Below are 15,096 nucleotides of genomic sequence, written 5' to 3' on the forward strand. Positions count from 1 at the left end.
GCCATCCCACCTCATCAGTCACAGGAGGTTGAAGGAGAGATTGAGTTGGACGATGCTGTTGCCATCCCACCTCAGTCACAGGAGGTTGAAGGAGAGATTGAGTTGGACGATGCTGTTGTCATCCCACCTCAGTCACAGAAGGTTGAAGGAGAGATTGAGTTGGACGATGCTGTTGCCATCCCACCTCAGTCACAGGAGGTTGAAGGAGAGATTGAGTTGGACGATGCTGTTGTCATCCCACCTCAGTCACAGGAGGTTGAAGGAGAGATTGAGTTGGACGATGCTGTTGTCATCCCACCTCAGTCACAGGAGGTTGAAGGAGAGAGTGAGTTGGACGAGGCCGTTGTCATCCCATCTCAGTCACAGGAGGTATGATGTTTTGTGTTTTAATGACGCATTGAAGATTAAAATGACAAATTAATTTTCAAAGCTTGAGCTAGTAAAGGTCTTCTAATCTAGGAGGCCAAAGGTGAGAGTGAGTTGAAGCAGGTTGATCTGAAGACAGCCACATCAACTCTGACACTGGAGGTCGAAGGAGAGAGTGTGATGCAGGAGAGTGATGATCTACAAACAGCCGGGACATCTCAATCCCAGGAGACTGAACGAGTGGCAAAGGTAAATGCTTCCAGATAACAGTGTGTGTGTACATTTCTGTTTGTGCATGCAGACAGTAGTTCGTAAACAGACATTGCATTAACAGTGCTATGGCGAATTTGATTGAATTCCAGCCTAAGTCTGCTTTCTGTCGTCCCCATCAGGCTGCAGTGGTGACCTTCACTAGCGTGACCCGCAAGGCTGCAGCCTCCCAGACCAGCCTCACCCTCAGCAGGGGAAAGAGAAGCTACCCAGACCTACACACCTTTGTGCAGGACATGAAGGATGGGTAAGTTGCTCTTTGGCTTCCCCATGCATCCCCTAGATATGTTCCCTATTAGAGCCTTGGTCAACAATAGTTCAGTATTTAAGGAATAGGGGCCATTTGGGACGCACCCATAGGGACAATCTCAATTGCATACTCCTCACGTCCTCTCTTCTCGCCTCCTTCTCAAAACCCATTGGATGAGAAAGCCCTCCCTTTTGACCTTCTCGTCCAATGGGTTTTGAGAAGGAGGTGATGAGTCTCGGGCAAATACAAGGGACTCAACTGACCAAATGACCAATCAGGGATGTTTGGATGTGGCCTAGTTCCGTAGAGGTCCATCCATAACGTAATCTAAGAGAATAGAGGTAATGTCATGTAGTTTAATTGTGTACCTTTATTTATTTACTTTTCAGCCATTGGAATCTGCTGAGTGAGAATATGCGTGCCGGGTGAGTTATAGTCACTTCTAAAGTAGTTAATGTTGGTAAGATGGACCAAACATTCCAAACTCTTATTGGTGGAAATCGTGCAGGACCTTTAATTCAGAGGTTCCCAAACTTTTTCACTCAGGCCCCCCTTTCCAGCATTGTGGAACATCCTGAACCACTGCTTTAATTGACTAGCTTGAGTAAACACATGGTGCAGCAGTGCAGCTCCGTTAACAAACTAACTCTGTATGGTCTTTTAACATTTCAGATGAGCAGACATGAGTTTAGTGCCAGGTGCATGGATATCACAAATTGGGTGATGGAGTCTACATCCACTGTGGTCATTCCCGCCCTTGACCTCACCATGCAGATAGAGCTCTCTGATTCGTCAAGCTCTTCTGGATCAGGAAGTAATGAGGCAAGAGAAGTGACTTCTCTTGGCCGCAGCGTCAGATTCAGCTTTAGTGGAGGACCCAGTAGGCGCACCAGTTCTAGAACCACTTGCAGCACACGAACTCCCACCCCTTTCCCCTCCTCTCACAGGTACTTACCCCTATCACCTCCTCTCATAGGCACCTACCCCTATCCCCTCCTCTCACAGGTACCTACCCCTATCCCCTCCTCTCATAGGTACCTAACCCTATCCCCTCCTCTCACAGGTACTTACCCCTATCCCCTCCTCTCATAGGTACCTACCCCTATCCCCTCCTCTCATAGGTACCTAACCCCTATCCCCTCCTCTCACAGGTACCTAACCCTATCCCCTCCTCTCATAGGTACTTACCCCTATCCCCTCCTCTCATAGGTACCTAACCCTATCCCCTCCTCTCATAGGTACCTACCCCTATCCCCTCCTCTCATAGGTACCTAACCCTATCCCCTCCTCTCATAGGTACCTAACCCTATCCCCTCCTCTCATAGGTACCTAACCCTATCCCCTCCTCTCATAGGTACCTAACCCTATCCCCTCCTCTCATAGGTACTTACCCCTATCATCTTCTCTCATAGGTACCTACCCCTAGCCCCTCTTCTCACGGGTACCTACCCCTAGCCCCTCTTTTCACAGGTACCTACCCCTAGCCCCTCCTCTCACAGGTACCTACCCCTTTCCCCTCCTCTCACAGGTACCTACCCCTTTCCCCTCCTCTCATAGGTACTTACCCCTATCCCCTCTTCTTGTAGGTCTTTCTAAAAACATTATTCCCATGTCCCTTGTTATAAGTACAAATATCCATTCCAGATCCACTTAGTGAGAAATACTACTTAGATACTTCCAAATTCTTGGATCATATTTTGTATTTTGTTACCATGTACTATTCATTTCTGTTGTGCATTCTGCAGGTCCATGACTTCCTTGCTGAGTGAGGATGAAGAGCGATATGTCTGCTCACATGAGGGTGGTGATAGAGATGAGACACAGACCCCACTCAGCACCACTGAGATCTGTGTTTGGAATCTCTGAGGATTCTGTCTTCAACATGGTCCAAAGCGGCCAGTCGCAGAGTGACATCGTACTGTCGTCCAGTTGGAGTAGACGGGAGAAATACAGACCTGTCAAAATACCAACGGACACCAGGTTTATGATGGGTATTGTAGAGTTGGTTATGAACCTTCTCAACTCCAGATTGGCTGAGCTAATGCGAAGTCTCAGTCAGGGAACTCTAGGTCCGCTGTCTGGTAGTATCTCAGCAAGTCAGCAGTTTGCCCAAGAGATGGTAAGCATGGTGTCTGCTAAGATGTATTCCCATGCCATAGAGCATATTGCGCATGGCCACAAGTCTCCCCTTGAGTTAGAGAGGGAGCTTGAGGCCATATTGGGTCCTCTGGCTGGACAGGTTATAGTCATCATCATAGATAGCATCTTCAAGGCTAAAGCCAACGGAGGAAACAAGGAGCGAGCGACCAGCCCCTTGACCTATTTTCTCACTGCCATTTCGGCAGAAGTACAAAGCCTAGTTGTTCAGAGATCGGCTAGTAGACCGTCCACCAGACTGTCCAACAACGACCCACTGCTGAACATTTCCAAGTCAAAGGTCTTAAGATCAGTTCTGCTCAAAATGGCAGAACTCTTTGGTCAAGGTCCAAGTGAAACCTGTCTAGTTCCACTAGTCCAGAGTCAGTCCGACAACTCTATTTGCGACTGGACTCTGAATGCAGGCACCATTCATCCAAGTCAATTTCTGTCCAACAACAGAATGACAGAAGTGTCATCCGATGTTGTGGATCTTGTACTTGAGGTTTTTGGGATAACAGGATTTTTGGATAGCAGGAGCCCGTCAAGGCCACAGAGTGCCTGCTCCTACAACTCAGCTAGTGGAGCAATAGACATGAGAGCTCTTGCTGGGGACTTGGTCAGACAGGTGTCTGTCAAACTCAGACCCTTTGTCTCTGAGAGTCAACTCTCCACCATGTCCATGACAGATCTGTCATCATCTATTTCTGACTCCACCTTGAAGCAGTTGTGTTGTAGCGCTGCTGTTGCTGCAGCAACTGTCTGTCAAGCAATCAAAACGGAGCTCGAGAGCCAGAGACCTACCAACCTGTCAGCCAGAGACCTACTATCGTCTCTGGCAGAGACCATTGAGGACATGGATATCTCTGACGTCCTCCAGGGCCCGTCGGCCATTTTGGAGGAGGCTGCTATGATAAAGCACCCAGAGTTGTCCACCTCGATAATATACAGGTCTTTGCTTCTCGACTCATCTCTCGCCTCCTCTAACATGGTCACTGAGAGCATTATCTTCAACAGTCCACGCCCATCAGAGGAGAATGTGAGTATTCAGAAGGTGCTCCCTGCTGATAAAGTTGACATCCTCCATGGTCAACCAGTGGAGGAGTATATCGTCAAAGCTGAGCAATGCATCACTCAGGTCATTCAGGATGCAGCTGTGACATATACTGGCATGCTGGATAAAACTGACACTTGTGGGAAACTGTCGGAAGTTCTGTCTGTCTGTGTTTCCACGGAGAATATTGAGGAAGCATCCTCTGATCTATTTGGTGGAATTATTTCCGACCTGCATGAGGTATTTGAGGTCAATAAGGCCTCCATGCGTACGAAATCAGGTCGCAAAATGTTCTGGGTGGAAGTGAGTTCAGGTTCCCAGAAGATTTATACCAAAACCCTGGACAAACTGAGGAAGCTTTTCACCTCTCACCTTCTCACTGAGGGAAAAAATACTCCTGTGCAAATTGAGCTCTATGACACTGGACTACTTGTAACTGAGACCACTGTGGAGGTATCTCCTGTACAGAAGACAGACAGTAATACCTCTTCTATGTCCTCAGCCTCAGCCCACCAGCTCACCCTCGACACCTGCACTAAAGGGGTCATCAAACAGGTGATCTCGGTGCTGAGGTTGGAGACTTCAAAGGAAGACCACTTCGCTTCCGTTGGGGAGAACACGTCAAATGCGTCCTTCGACTTCAACCAGAAGTTGGACTCGATACTTTCGAAATTGGAGGACCTCACCATTTCGAGTGACGTGACGTCAGCCAAGATTGCCACGCTCACGCGATCTCGTAGTGCAGCCAGCAGAACCTCTAACATTTCCATCCAGAGCTTTCACAGTGCTGAGTTCCCGAGCTAAGGCCAAACAGATTGTGCGTGAGGCCATTCTCAGAGCTGCTAGCGAAGCCAACTGTTCTTTGCCACAGAGCATGCCTAGCATCACCTTCTCACACCATGTGGTTTCTACAACTGAAGATATAGTGAATATGGTCATGCAAGACCTTGAAAGTGTATCCCAGTACACAGTGGAGGACGCAGACTCCTTCCCACTAGGAGAGAAAAAGCTGCAGTCCCAGCTCAATCCCAGAGTTGTCTTTGACAACTCATTTTTTGCTGCTCAAATCATGTACCACAGAGTAAAGGATAGACTGAACGTCTTTTTGTCTTTTCCACCCGTGTCAGTCACCACAGCCAAAGATGTGCTGGACTTCACCCCTGTGGAGACACTCAGATGCTCGAAGTCCCCTGACACTGCTCTTCTTAAGGACAGAAGCCGCCCGCCGTCTGTGAGAAGTGAGAAGCCATTTTCAAAAGTCAGTTTGACTAAGAGGTTTAAAGCCCTTGTGTCTTCGAGTGGCTCCTCCACAGACCACCATGTAATTGACACATGCAGTGAGGATGTCAGTCTGCCCACCAGGAGTATGTCAGTTGTGAGCGACACCAGTTTGAAGAGCGCCTCTCCTCTCCATGGTTGTGGATTGAGTGAAAGTTGTGAACCTCTTGTGGCTCTACAAGACGGAACAGTGGCATTCAGCCAAGAAGGCTTTAGCAAAACTGCAAAGAAGACACTCAGCTTGATCCTAAATGTGATCAAGTGCAGATTGGCCAACTCTGAGAGTTCATCTGTTGGGAAGAATGCAAGTGAGGAGTGTCTGATAGCCACTAACATGTTAGACTCTCTACTGGAGAGCCTTGACCTGTTGCCTGACATGAGCGCTGCCGATGAGATCACAAGGACAGAATGCCATACCTCTAACGCAATGGACAAGACAGGTTCACAGTCAGCGCTTGTGAGCCAACAAGAAATTAGCATATCTGACACCGGTATCATAGTGAAAACTATAATGGACACATTGAAGACAGACGACCCAGAGATGACTTCAGCAGAAGAAAATCTGGATAGGCTTCTGTCAATTGAAGCCCTTCAAGATGCGTCTGGCAACCTGATCGCAAAGGTCCATGGTCTCATTCAGGAGATAACCATAAGACGCCAGCTTCAATCCATGACTGGCCACAGAAGCCTCTCTCAACCAGCGCTGCCAAATCCAGCACTGAGGAAGCTGTCAAAGGACTATGCGTCAGAGCTCGTTTACAGCTTTGCCCACACTTCTGTTAGCAGACTCCTGGGGCAGTGTTTGGGTAGGCCTATGCCACCCACTGCTGACAGGGTTTTGGATCAGGTCATCAAGTTGATGACAGACATGGTGATGGACAGTCTGACTGATCTGTCCAAGTCTGCAATGGAGGGTGGTAAGTGAAAGTACCTCTTTTCATCTGCATAGGACTTCATTGTAACATGATGCTCAATACATTGCGTTTTATGATGTGAACTTTGCTGGTTGTGTCCAAAATGGCACCTTCTTCCATGTTTAGTGCACTACTTTTGACCAGAGCCAGACCCTATGGGCCCTGTTCAAAAGTTGTGCACTATAAAGGGAAGAGAATGCCTTTTGGAACGCAGTGACTGCTTTCCATTGTTGCGTCCTCTTCTCCCAGTTATTGTACCCAGGTCAGTCACACCAGCTTGCTCTTCTTATTTAGACACCAGCAATGCCGCAAGTGACATCACTCATGGCGTTGTGGCTGACCTTAATGCTACTGAGGAATTCCCTGCCAGGGGCCTTAGCCCGGCTGATGTAAAGGCTGACGGCATGGCCCGCAGAACAGGAAGTGGCGCTTCCTACCCAAAATTGGCAAGATTCCAAAGATCAGGATGAAGGTAGGGGGCTCTGGGGCTGAAATGTACCCTACAGATTCACTACACCCCTATTGTCTCTCAGCATTAGAACAGTGCTGTTGTCATTGTCTTTAGGAGGTTGAGTGAGGCCGCTGTAATACAATCCTAATACACATGGGAGAGAGTCAATGCCTGTGTCCCAAATTGCACCTTATTCCCTATATAGTGCACTACTTTTGACCAGAGCACTATGGGCCCTTGTCAAAAGTAGTGCCTTACGTAGCCAATAGGGTGCATTTAGGGATGCATACCATATATTTTACACAGGCTCAGTTGTCCTGATGTGTTTTGTCAACAGCTGTTCAAGACAAAAGGGGAACCGAAGAGCCACCCTGAACAGACTCGTATTTCACAGAGTAAGTGATAAGCATCGATAATGTCATATTGATGTATCACCCTATGGCCAGCATGTTAAAACAGTGACTACAGATACAGGTGGACAGACAGACGGATAGACAGGCAGACAGACAGACAAACACACACGTTCATTTTCTGATTATGAAATATTCTTATCACAGATGCTGAGTGTGAGGTTCCAGAGGTTCCATCCACTTCCCCACCCAAGGAGGACCTGACAACCACACTGGCCCCTGCTCCCCAGGAGTCCCAGTCCCGTAAACGCCCTCTCATAGTCAGGGTGTTACGAGCTATCTCCAGAGCCGTCTCCAAACCATTCAGAGGAGCTTTTGGGAAGAAGAATTAGCCAAATGCCTGATTTTATTACTATTTTAATCAGAGCCTTTATTTAATAAAACATTACTGCATTGATTTCTGTCTACAGTAGTCTTACTGTTTGTGCAAGATAATGGTAAAGTACTTCAAACCACATAGTCAAACGTATTTATAGTGAAGCACTTCATATATTTTTATTTAACCTTCATTTAACTAGGCAAGTCAGTTAAGAACAAATTATTATTTACAATGACGGCCTACCCCGGCCAAACCTGGATGGATAAGATGAACAGAGAACACTTTGTAACACTTTCTATGAAGCCCATATCTATAATGCATACACTCAAGTTTACTCATCATTGGGAAAGGTAGGCCAAACGTCCTTTACTTATCATTGGGAAAGGTAGGCCAAACGACCTTTACTCATCATTGGGAAAGGTAGGCCAAACGGCTTTTACTCATCATTGGGAAAGGTAAGCCAAACGACCTTTACTCATCATTGGGAAAGGTAGGCCAAACGGCCTTTAATCATCATTGGGAAAGGTAGGCCAAACGGCCTTTACTCATCATTGGGAAAGGTAGGCCAAACGGTCTTTACTCATCTTTGGGAAAGGTAGGCCAAGCGGCCTTTACTTATCATTGGGAAAGGTAGGCCAAGCGGCCTTTACTTATCATTGGGAAAGGTAGGCCAAACGGTCTTTCCTCATCATTGGGAAAGGTAGGCCAAACGGCCTTTACTTATCATTGGGAAAGGTAGGCCAAACGGCCTTTACTCATCATTGGGAAAGGTAGGCCAAACGGCCTTTACTCATCATTGGGAAAGGTAGGCCAAACGGCCTTTACTCATCATTGGGAAAGGTAGGCCAAACGACCTTTACTCATCATTGGGAAAGGTAGGCCAAACGGTCTTTACTCATCATTGGGAAAGGTAGGCCAAACGACCTTTACTCATCATTGGGAAAGGTAGGCCAAACGGCCTTTACTCATCATTGGGAAAGGTAGGCCAAACGGTCTTTACTCATCATTGGGAAAGGTAGGCCAAACGACCTTTACTCATCATTGGGAAAGGTAGGCCAAACGGCCTTTACTCATCATTGGGAAAGGTAGGCCAAACGGTCTTTACTCATCATTGGGAAAGGTAGGCCAAACGGTCTTTACTCATCATTGGGAAAGGTAGGCCAAACGGCCTTTACTCATCATTGGGAAAGGAAGGCCAAACGGCCTTTACTCATCATTGGGAAAGGTAGGCCAAACGGTCTTTACTCATCATTGGGAAAGGTAGGCCAAACGGTCTTTACTCATCATTGGGAAAGGTAGGCCAAACGACCTTTACTCATCATTGGGAAAGGTAGGCCAAACGGTCTTTACTCATCATTGGGAAAGGTAGGCCAAGCGGCCTTTACTCATCATTGGGAAAGGTAGGCCAAACGGCCTTTACTCATCATTGGGAAAGGTAGGATGTGTTTTGGACACATCCTTTCTGTGCTCCAGCAATTTAAGAACAGATGCCTCCTTCCATCAGCCGTATGCACCTTGTTCAGTATCTGTCAATTTACATACTGTAGTTCATGATCTGGTTCTACTTACTTTATGACATTCCTCCTCGTTCTTATAGGCTGGAGCAGGCTTAGTCTCAAAATAAGACCGGTTTAAAATAGTTTTAGCCTGTTAAAGCAGGGTTTCCCAAACCTTTCTTTTTCAAGGTGAAGTGGGAGGTTCGGACAGAGCTAAAGGACGTCCATTTTTTTTGCACTGATCACAGACGTGGTCAAGTGTAAATATGACTTCTTACATGAGCCTGACAGTGCATCTCACGAAAGACTGAACACTATCTCAGGCTAACATAGTTTGGAAAGCAATTGGCTATTGCTTCAAAGAGAAGACAATGAAAAGACTAATCTGTCTTTTAGTTATCAAAATTCTCAACTTAATTGAGCGAACAGTATTTTTGCCATTGGTGAGTGTGCATATTCACTTTCTTTATTCCTGGGTCAGTGCCACTTTAAAGTCATATTGAAAAAGATTCTGCTAATCTCTATAGTCATATAAAGTGTAGTAGAATTGCATGATAAAAAATATTTTAACAAGGGGAAAAAAAATCCTGTAAAGAGAAACATATCTGACATAGCCTAGCCTAGCCTTACTCCACCACACGCTGCATTGAACAGACGTTATTTTGCGAACAGTGATTGAGTTATATTATTAGCCTAAATGATGACTATCCAATTTACTAATCACATTAGCAATAGTCAGCTATCTTACAAAAGTCTGTAAATGTGAAGATGCATAGAATGCTTTATATATTTTTTTATGGTGAAAATGAGCTTCCCCTTAACTTGAGACTCGCACGGCTATGAGCAAGACAGTTAGGCCTAAACACTCTAATGTTTTCCTTTGCTAATGTTTCCCCCGCCCGTCCGTCGGCTGTCAGTTATGTCGATGACTGTGTACATACCGCATGTCAATCACCGACACTGGAAGTCCCATGACCGTCACAGCCCTAGTTGTATGCTTGAGATTGTTCAAGAGAGGCTTTGACGCCAGATTTGAGCAGATCTTGCTTTAGTTTTCCTCAGCCTGTGTTTTGTTTCTCTCTCCTTTTCCTGTTAGATGGTGATGCTGCTTCTCTCCAGAGGAGCCAACATTAATGCTTTTGACAAGAAGGACCGCCGAGCAATCCACTGGGCTGCTTACATGGGTAATGAGTTGACCACACATATACATTCTGACTAATGTCCTTATCCCAGTGAGTGAATGAATTGACTGTGTGTTAGCCTCACAGCTCAGCTGTATGGTCTACCTCTGGTGTGTTATTATGTCAGAATGATGGACTGAGTATGTTGATAAGATGTAGGTTTTCAATTGTACTAACACGATGTAGGTATTGCTAATGGTGCTGTGTACCACTATAAACTAACCTCTCTCTCCCTCTATATCTCTGCCTATCTCTCTGTCTCTCTCCATCTGTCTGTCTCTCTCTCCATCTCTATTTCTCTCTTTGTCTCTCTTTTCCCCCCCATAGGGCACATTGAGGTGGTGAAACTGCTGGCCTCTCATGGATCAGAGGTGTCCTGTAAAGACAAGAGGGCCTACACCCCTCTCCACTCTGCAGCCTCCAGCGGCATGATCAGCATGGTCAAGTACCTCCTGGACCTTGGGGTGGATGTGAGTCAATGCATACATACACCTCCCCACATTCAACTGTGTAGTCACTGTTCAATTACAACTCCACGAAAAGACAGAGCTCTAGTGTGTTCGAGAATGATTTCCTTCAAGTAATGAAGAGATGGAGGTTGGATCAGTGGGTTGGGACCAGTGGGTTGGGACCAGGGGGTTGGGACCAGTGTGTTGGGACCAGGGGGTTTTCATAACCAAGTAATGAAGAGATGGAGGTTGGGCCAGGGGGTTGGGACCAGTGGGTTGGGACAAGTGTGTTGGGACCAGGGGGTTGGGACCAGTGTGTTGGGACCAGGGGGTTGGGACCAGGGGGTTGGGACCAGTGTGTTGGGACCAGGGGGTTGGGACCAGGGGGTTGGGACCAGGGGGTTGGGACCAGTGTGTTGGGACCAGGGGGTTTTCATAACCAAGTAATAAAGAGATGGAGATTGGATCCAGAGGGTTGGATCCAGGAGGTTGGAGCCAGTGGGTTGGGACCCAGTGTGTCGGGACACAGTGTGTTGGGTCAGGGGTTTTTCCTAACCAAGTGACCTGATCAGGAATGTATTGTCTCTCTCTCTATCAACATGTTAAATGTGCAACCAGAGGAAAAGAAACTCTGGACCACCTTTACTCCATATTCAAAGATGCATACAAAGCTCTCCCTCGCTCTCCATTTGGCTAATCTGACCATATTTCTATCCTCCGAATTCCTGCTTACAAGCAACAATTAAAGCAGGAAGCACCAGTGACTAGATCAATAAAAAAGTGGTCAGATGAGGCAGATGCTAAACTACAGGACTGTTTTGCTAGCACAGACTGGAATATTTTCCGGGATTCTTCCGATGGCATTGAGGATTACACCACATCAGTCACTGGCTTCATCAATAAGTGCATCGATGACGTCATCCCCACAGTGACTATACGTACATAACCCAACCAGAAGTCATGGATTACAGGCAAAATCCAACCTTAGCTAAAAGGGTAGAGCTGCCGCTTTCAAGGAGCGGGACTCTAACCTGGAAGCTTATAAGAAATCCCGCTATGCCCTCCGACGAACCATCAACCAGGCAAAGCATCAATACAGGAAAAAGATCACATCATACTACACCAGCTCCGATGCTGGTCGGATGTGGCAGGGCTTGCAAACTATTACAGACTACAAAGGGAAGCACAGCCGAGAGCAGCCCAGTGACACGAGCCTACCAGACGAGCTAAATTATTTATATGCTCGCTTCGAAGCAAGTAACACTGTAACATGCATGAGAGCACCAGCTGTTCCGGACTACTGTGTGATCACATTCTCCGCAGCTGATGTGAGTAAGACCTTTAAACAGGTCAACATTCACAAGGCCACAGGGCCAGACGGATTACCAGGATGTGTACCCGAGCATGCGCTGACCAACTGGCAAGCATCTTCACTGACATTTTCAACCTCTCCCTGTCTGAGTCTGTAATACCAACATGTTTCAAGCATTGCACCATAGTCCCTGTGCCCAAGAAGACTAAGGTAACCTGCCTAAATAACTACCGACCCGTAGCACTCACGTCTGTGTTTTTGAAAGGCTGGTCATGGCTCACATCAATACCATTATCCTAGAAACCCTAAACCTACTCCAATTTGCATACCGCCCCAACAGATCCACAGATGATGCAATCTCTATGGCACTCCACACTGCCCTTTCACACCTGGACAAAAGGAACACCTATGTGAGAATGCTATTCATTGACTACAGCTCAGCGTTCAACACCATAGTGCACTCAAAGCTCATCACTGTCAATCAATCAAATGTATTTATAAAGCCCTTCTTACATCAACTGATGTCACAAAGTGCTGTACAGAAACCCAGCCTAAAACCCCAAACAGCAAGCAATGCAGGTGTAGAAGCACGGTAGCTAGGACAAACTCCCTAGGAAGGCCAAAACCTAGGAAGAAACCTAGAGAGGAACCAGGCTATGAGGGGTGGCCAGTCCTCTTCTGGCTGTGCCGGGTGGAGATTATAACAGAACATGGGCAAGATGTGCAAATGTTCATAGATGACCAGCAGGGTCAGATAATAATAATCACAGTGGTTGTAGAGGGTGAAACAGGTCAGCACCTGAGGAGTAAATGTCATTTGGCTTTTCATAGCCGATCATTCAGAGTATCTCTACCGCTTCTGCTGTCTCTAGAGAGTTGAAAACAGCAGGTCTGGGACAAGGTAGCACGTCCAGTGAACAGGTCTGGGTTCCATAGCCGCAGGCAGAACAGTTGAGACTGGAGCAGCAGCACGGCCAGGTGGCCTGGGGACAGCAAGGAGTCAGGCCAGGTAGTCTTGAGGCATGTCCTCCTCCGAGAGAGAGAGAAACAGAGAGAATTAGAGAGCATACTTAAATTCACACAGGACACCGGATAAGACAGGAGAAATACACCAGATATAACAGACTGACCCTAGACCCCGACACATAAACTACTGCAGCATAAATACTGGAGGCTGAGACAGGAGGGGTCGGGAAACACTGTGGCCCCATCCGACGATACCCCTGGACAGGGCCAAACAGGCAGGATATAACCCCACCCACTTTGCCAAAGCACAGCCCCCACACCACTAGAGGGATACCTTCAACCACCAACTTACTATCCTGAGACAAGGCCGAGTATCTCCAGTATCTCCAATCTCCAGTGGGTGCGCGGGAGGGGGTAGATCCAGAATTTTGGGAATCCTGTAGAAAGGAGATCGCGTCTCTTCCCTCCACGACCTCCGGGAAACCTTGAAGTCTCAAATTCGAGTGCCTTTGGAAATGTTCATAATAATCAAATTTCTCCTCGAGTTTAGCGATGGAGTCTTCCAACTTCTTGTATTTTTGGTCCACTTCCTCACGGACGTCCAGGATGGCAGCCTGGTGGTCAGCATGGTCTTTTTCTAACTTTGTCACTCGTCCATTTGTGACTTTATGGTCTTCGTGGAGTTTATCGACCAGTACATCAATTTTGCTGAGGGGTTCAGAAAGTGTCTCTTGGATTTATTTTTGTTATACCCTTGTCCATCTCCATTCTGAACCATGCTGGTGCTTCTTCCCGAGCTAGCATCCGCCGAGGCCGATGAAGGGCTGTCAGAGAGGGGCATTTTTCCATGCCTCGTCTGAGGCTTTGACATATTTGGCATATTTTGTTTTGGCGATACAATAAATGTTTTAACTTCCAACGCACTATTAACGAACAGTTTAACAATGTCAAAATGCCTTAAAACTGTTTGAAAGTTCGAGGACACTACGCAGATGCGTCTTGTTAGAGCTTCGCCATTGGCGGAAGTCTCTCTCATATCATCATTCTTAACAGTCATCGTCCAACAAGTCTTCTACTGTTGTTCTTCTCCATTTCATGCACAACACATTGGAGGGACACTTCACATATGTAGTGGGTGTACTTTCCATGTTACAGTATTTCCTTTATAACATTTATAATGACTACATAACTAACAAAACAACATTAGTGTTCTTTAGATCACCTCTGACCATTCCCCACGTTTTATGTTAGATATATTATTCCAGTAGTTGCTTCTGAACGTGTTAGAATTTCGTCAGGAAAAAGTATTCTTGAAACAAAGGAAAAGGGCGTCAGTTGTTAACCCCCACCAGTTCCCTCCTCCCCCCTCTGCGGGTGAGAGGGGGCGGCAGCGTAGCCTAGTGGTTAGAGCGTTGGACTAGTAACCGAAAGGTTGCAAGATCGAATCCCCGAGCTGACAAGGTACAAATCTGTCGTTCTGCCCCTGAACAAGGCAGTTAACCTACTGTTCCTAGGCCGTCAATGAAACGAAGAATTTGTTCTTAACTGACTTGCCTAGTTAAATAAAGGTTAAAAAAAGAAGGGATCTTGTTGAAGTCATTCATTGCAAACCTGACCTGACCTATTTGGATCCTCACAGGACAGTCTGTAATCCCGACATATTTCAAGCTGACTACCATTGTCCGTGTTCCCAAGAACTCCAAGGTAACCTGTCTGTAGCACTCACATCTGTGCTTTGAAAGTCTGGTCATGACCACATCAACACAATCATCCCAGACACCCTGTACCCACTCCAATTTGCATATCTCCCCAACAGATCCACAGATGAAGCAATCTCAATTAAGAGGGGACATAACTATGTGAGAATGCTGTTCATAGACTACAGCCCAGCGTTCAACACCATAGTCCCCTCCAAGCTCGGGACCTTGGGACTGAAGACCTCCTTCTGCAACTGGATGCTGGACTTTCTGATGGGCCGGCCCCAGGTGGTGAGGATAGGCAAGAACACCTCTGCCACACTGACCTTCAACACGGGAGGCCCTCAGGGATGCGTGCTTAGTCCCCTCTTGTACTCCCTGTTCACCCATGACTGTGTGGCCACACACGACTCCAACACCATCATCAAGTTTGCTGACGACACGAAGGCGATGAGAGGTCAGAGACTTGGCATTGTGGTGCCAGGACAACCTCTCCCTCAATGTCAGTAAGACCAAGGAGCTGATCGTGGACTATAGGAGCAAGAGG

The 15,096-nt window shown here is 46.9% G+C and overlaps 1 long non-coding RNA gene across 1 annotated transcript; it reads left to right on the forward strand.

Annotated features, from left to right (window-relative positions):
* The first annotated feature begins 319 nt into the window (after nt 1–319).
* On the forward strand, nt 320–853 carry LOC120037277. The gene is made up of 3 exons (XR_005474794.1): nt 320–369; nt 460–615; nt 759–853. It is a non-coding gene; the product is annotated as an uncharacterized LOC120037277 (long non-coding RNA).
* The last annotated feature ends 14,243 nt before the right edge of the window (nt 854–15,096 follow it).

Source organism: Salvelinus namaycush, unplaced genomic scaffold (assembly GCF_016432855.1).
Source record: "Salvelinus namaycush isolate Seneca unplaced genomic scaffold, SaNama_1.0 Scaffold167, whole genome shotgun sequence".
In the NCBI taxonomy this organism is placed as follows: domain Eukaryota; kingdom Metazoa; phylum Chordata; class Actinopteri; order Salmoniformes; family Salmonidae; genus Salvelinus; species Salvelinus namaycush.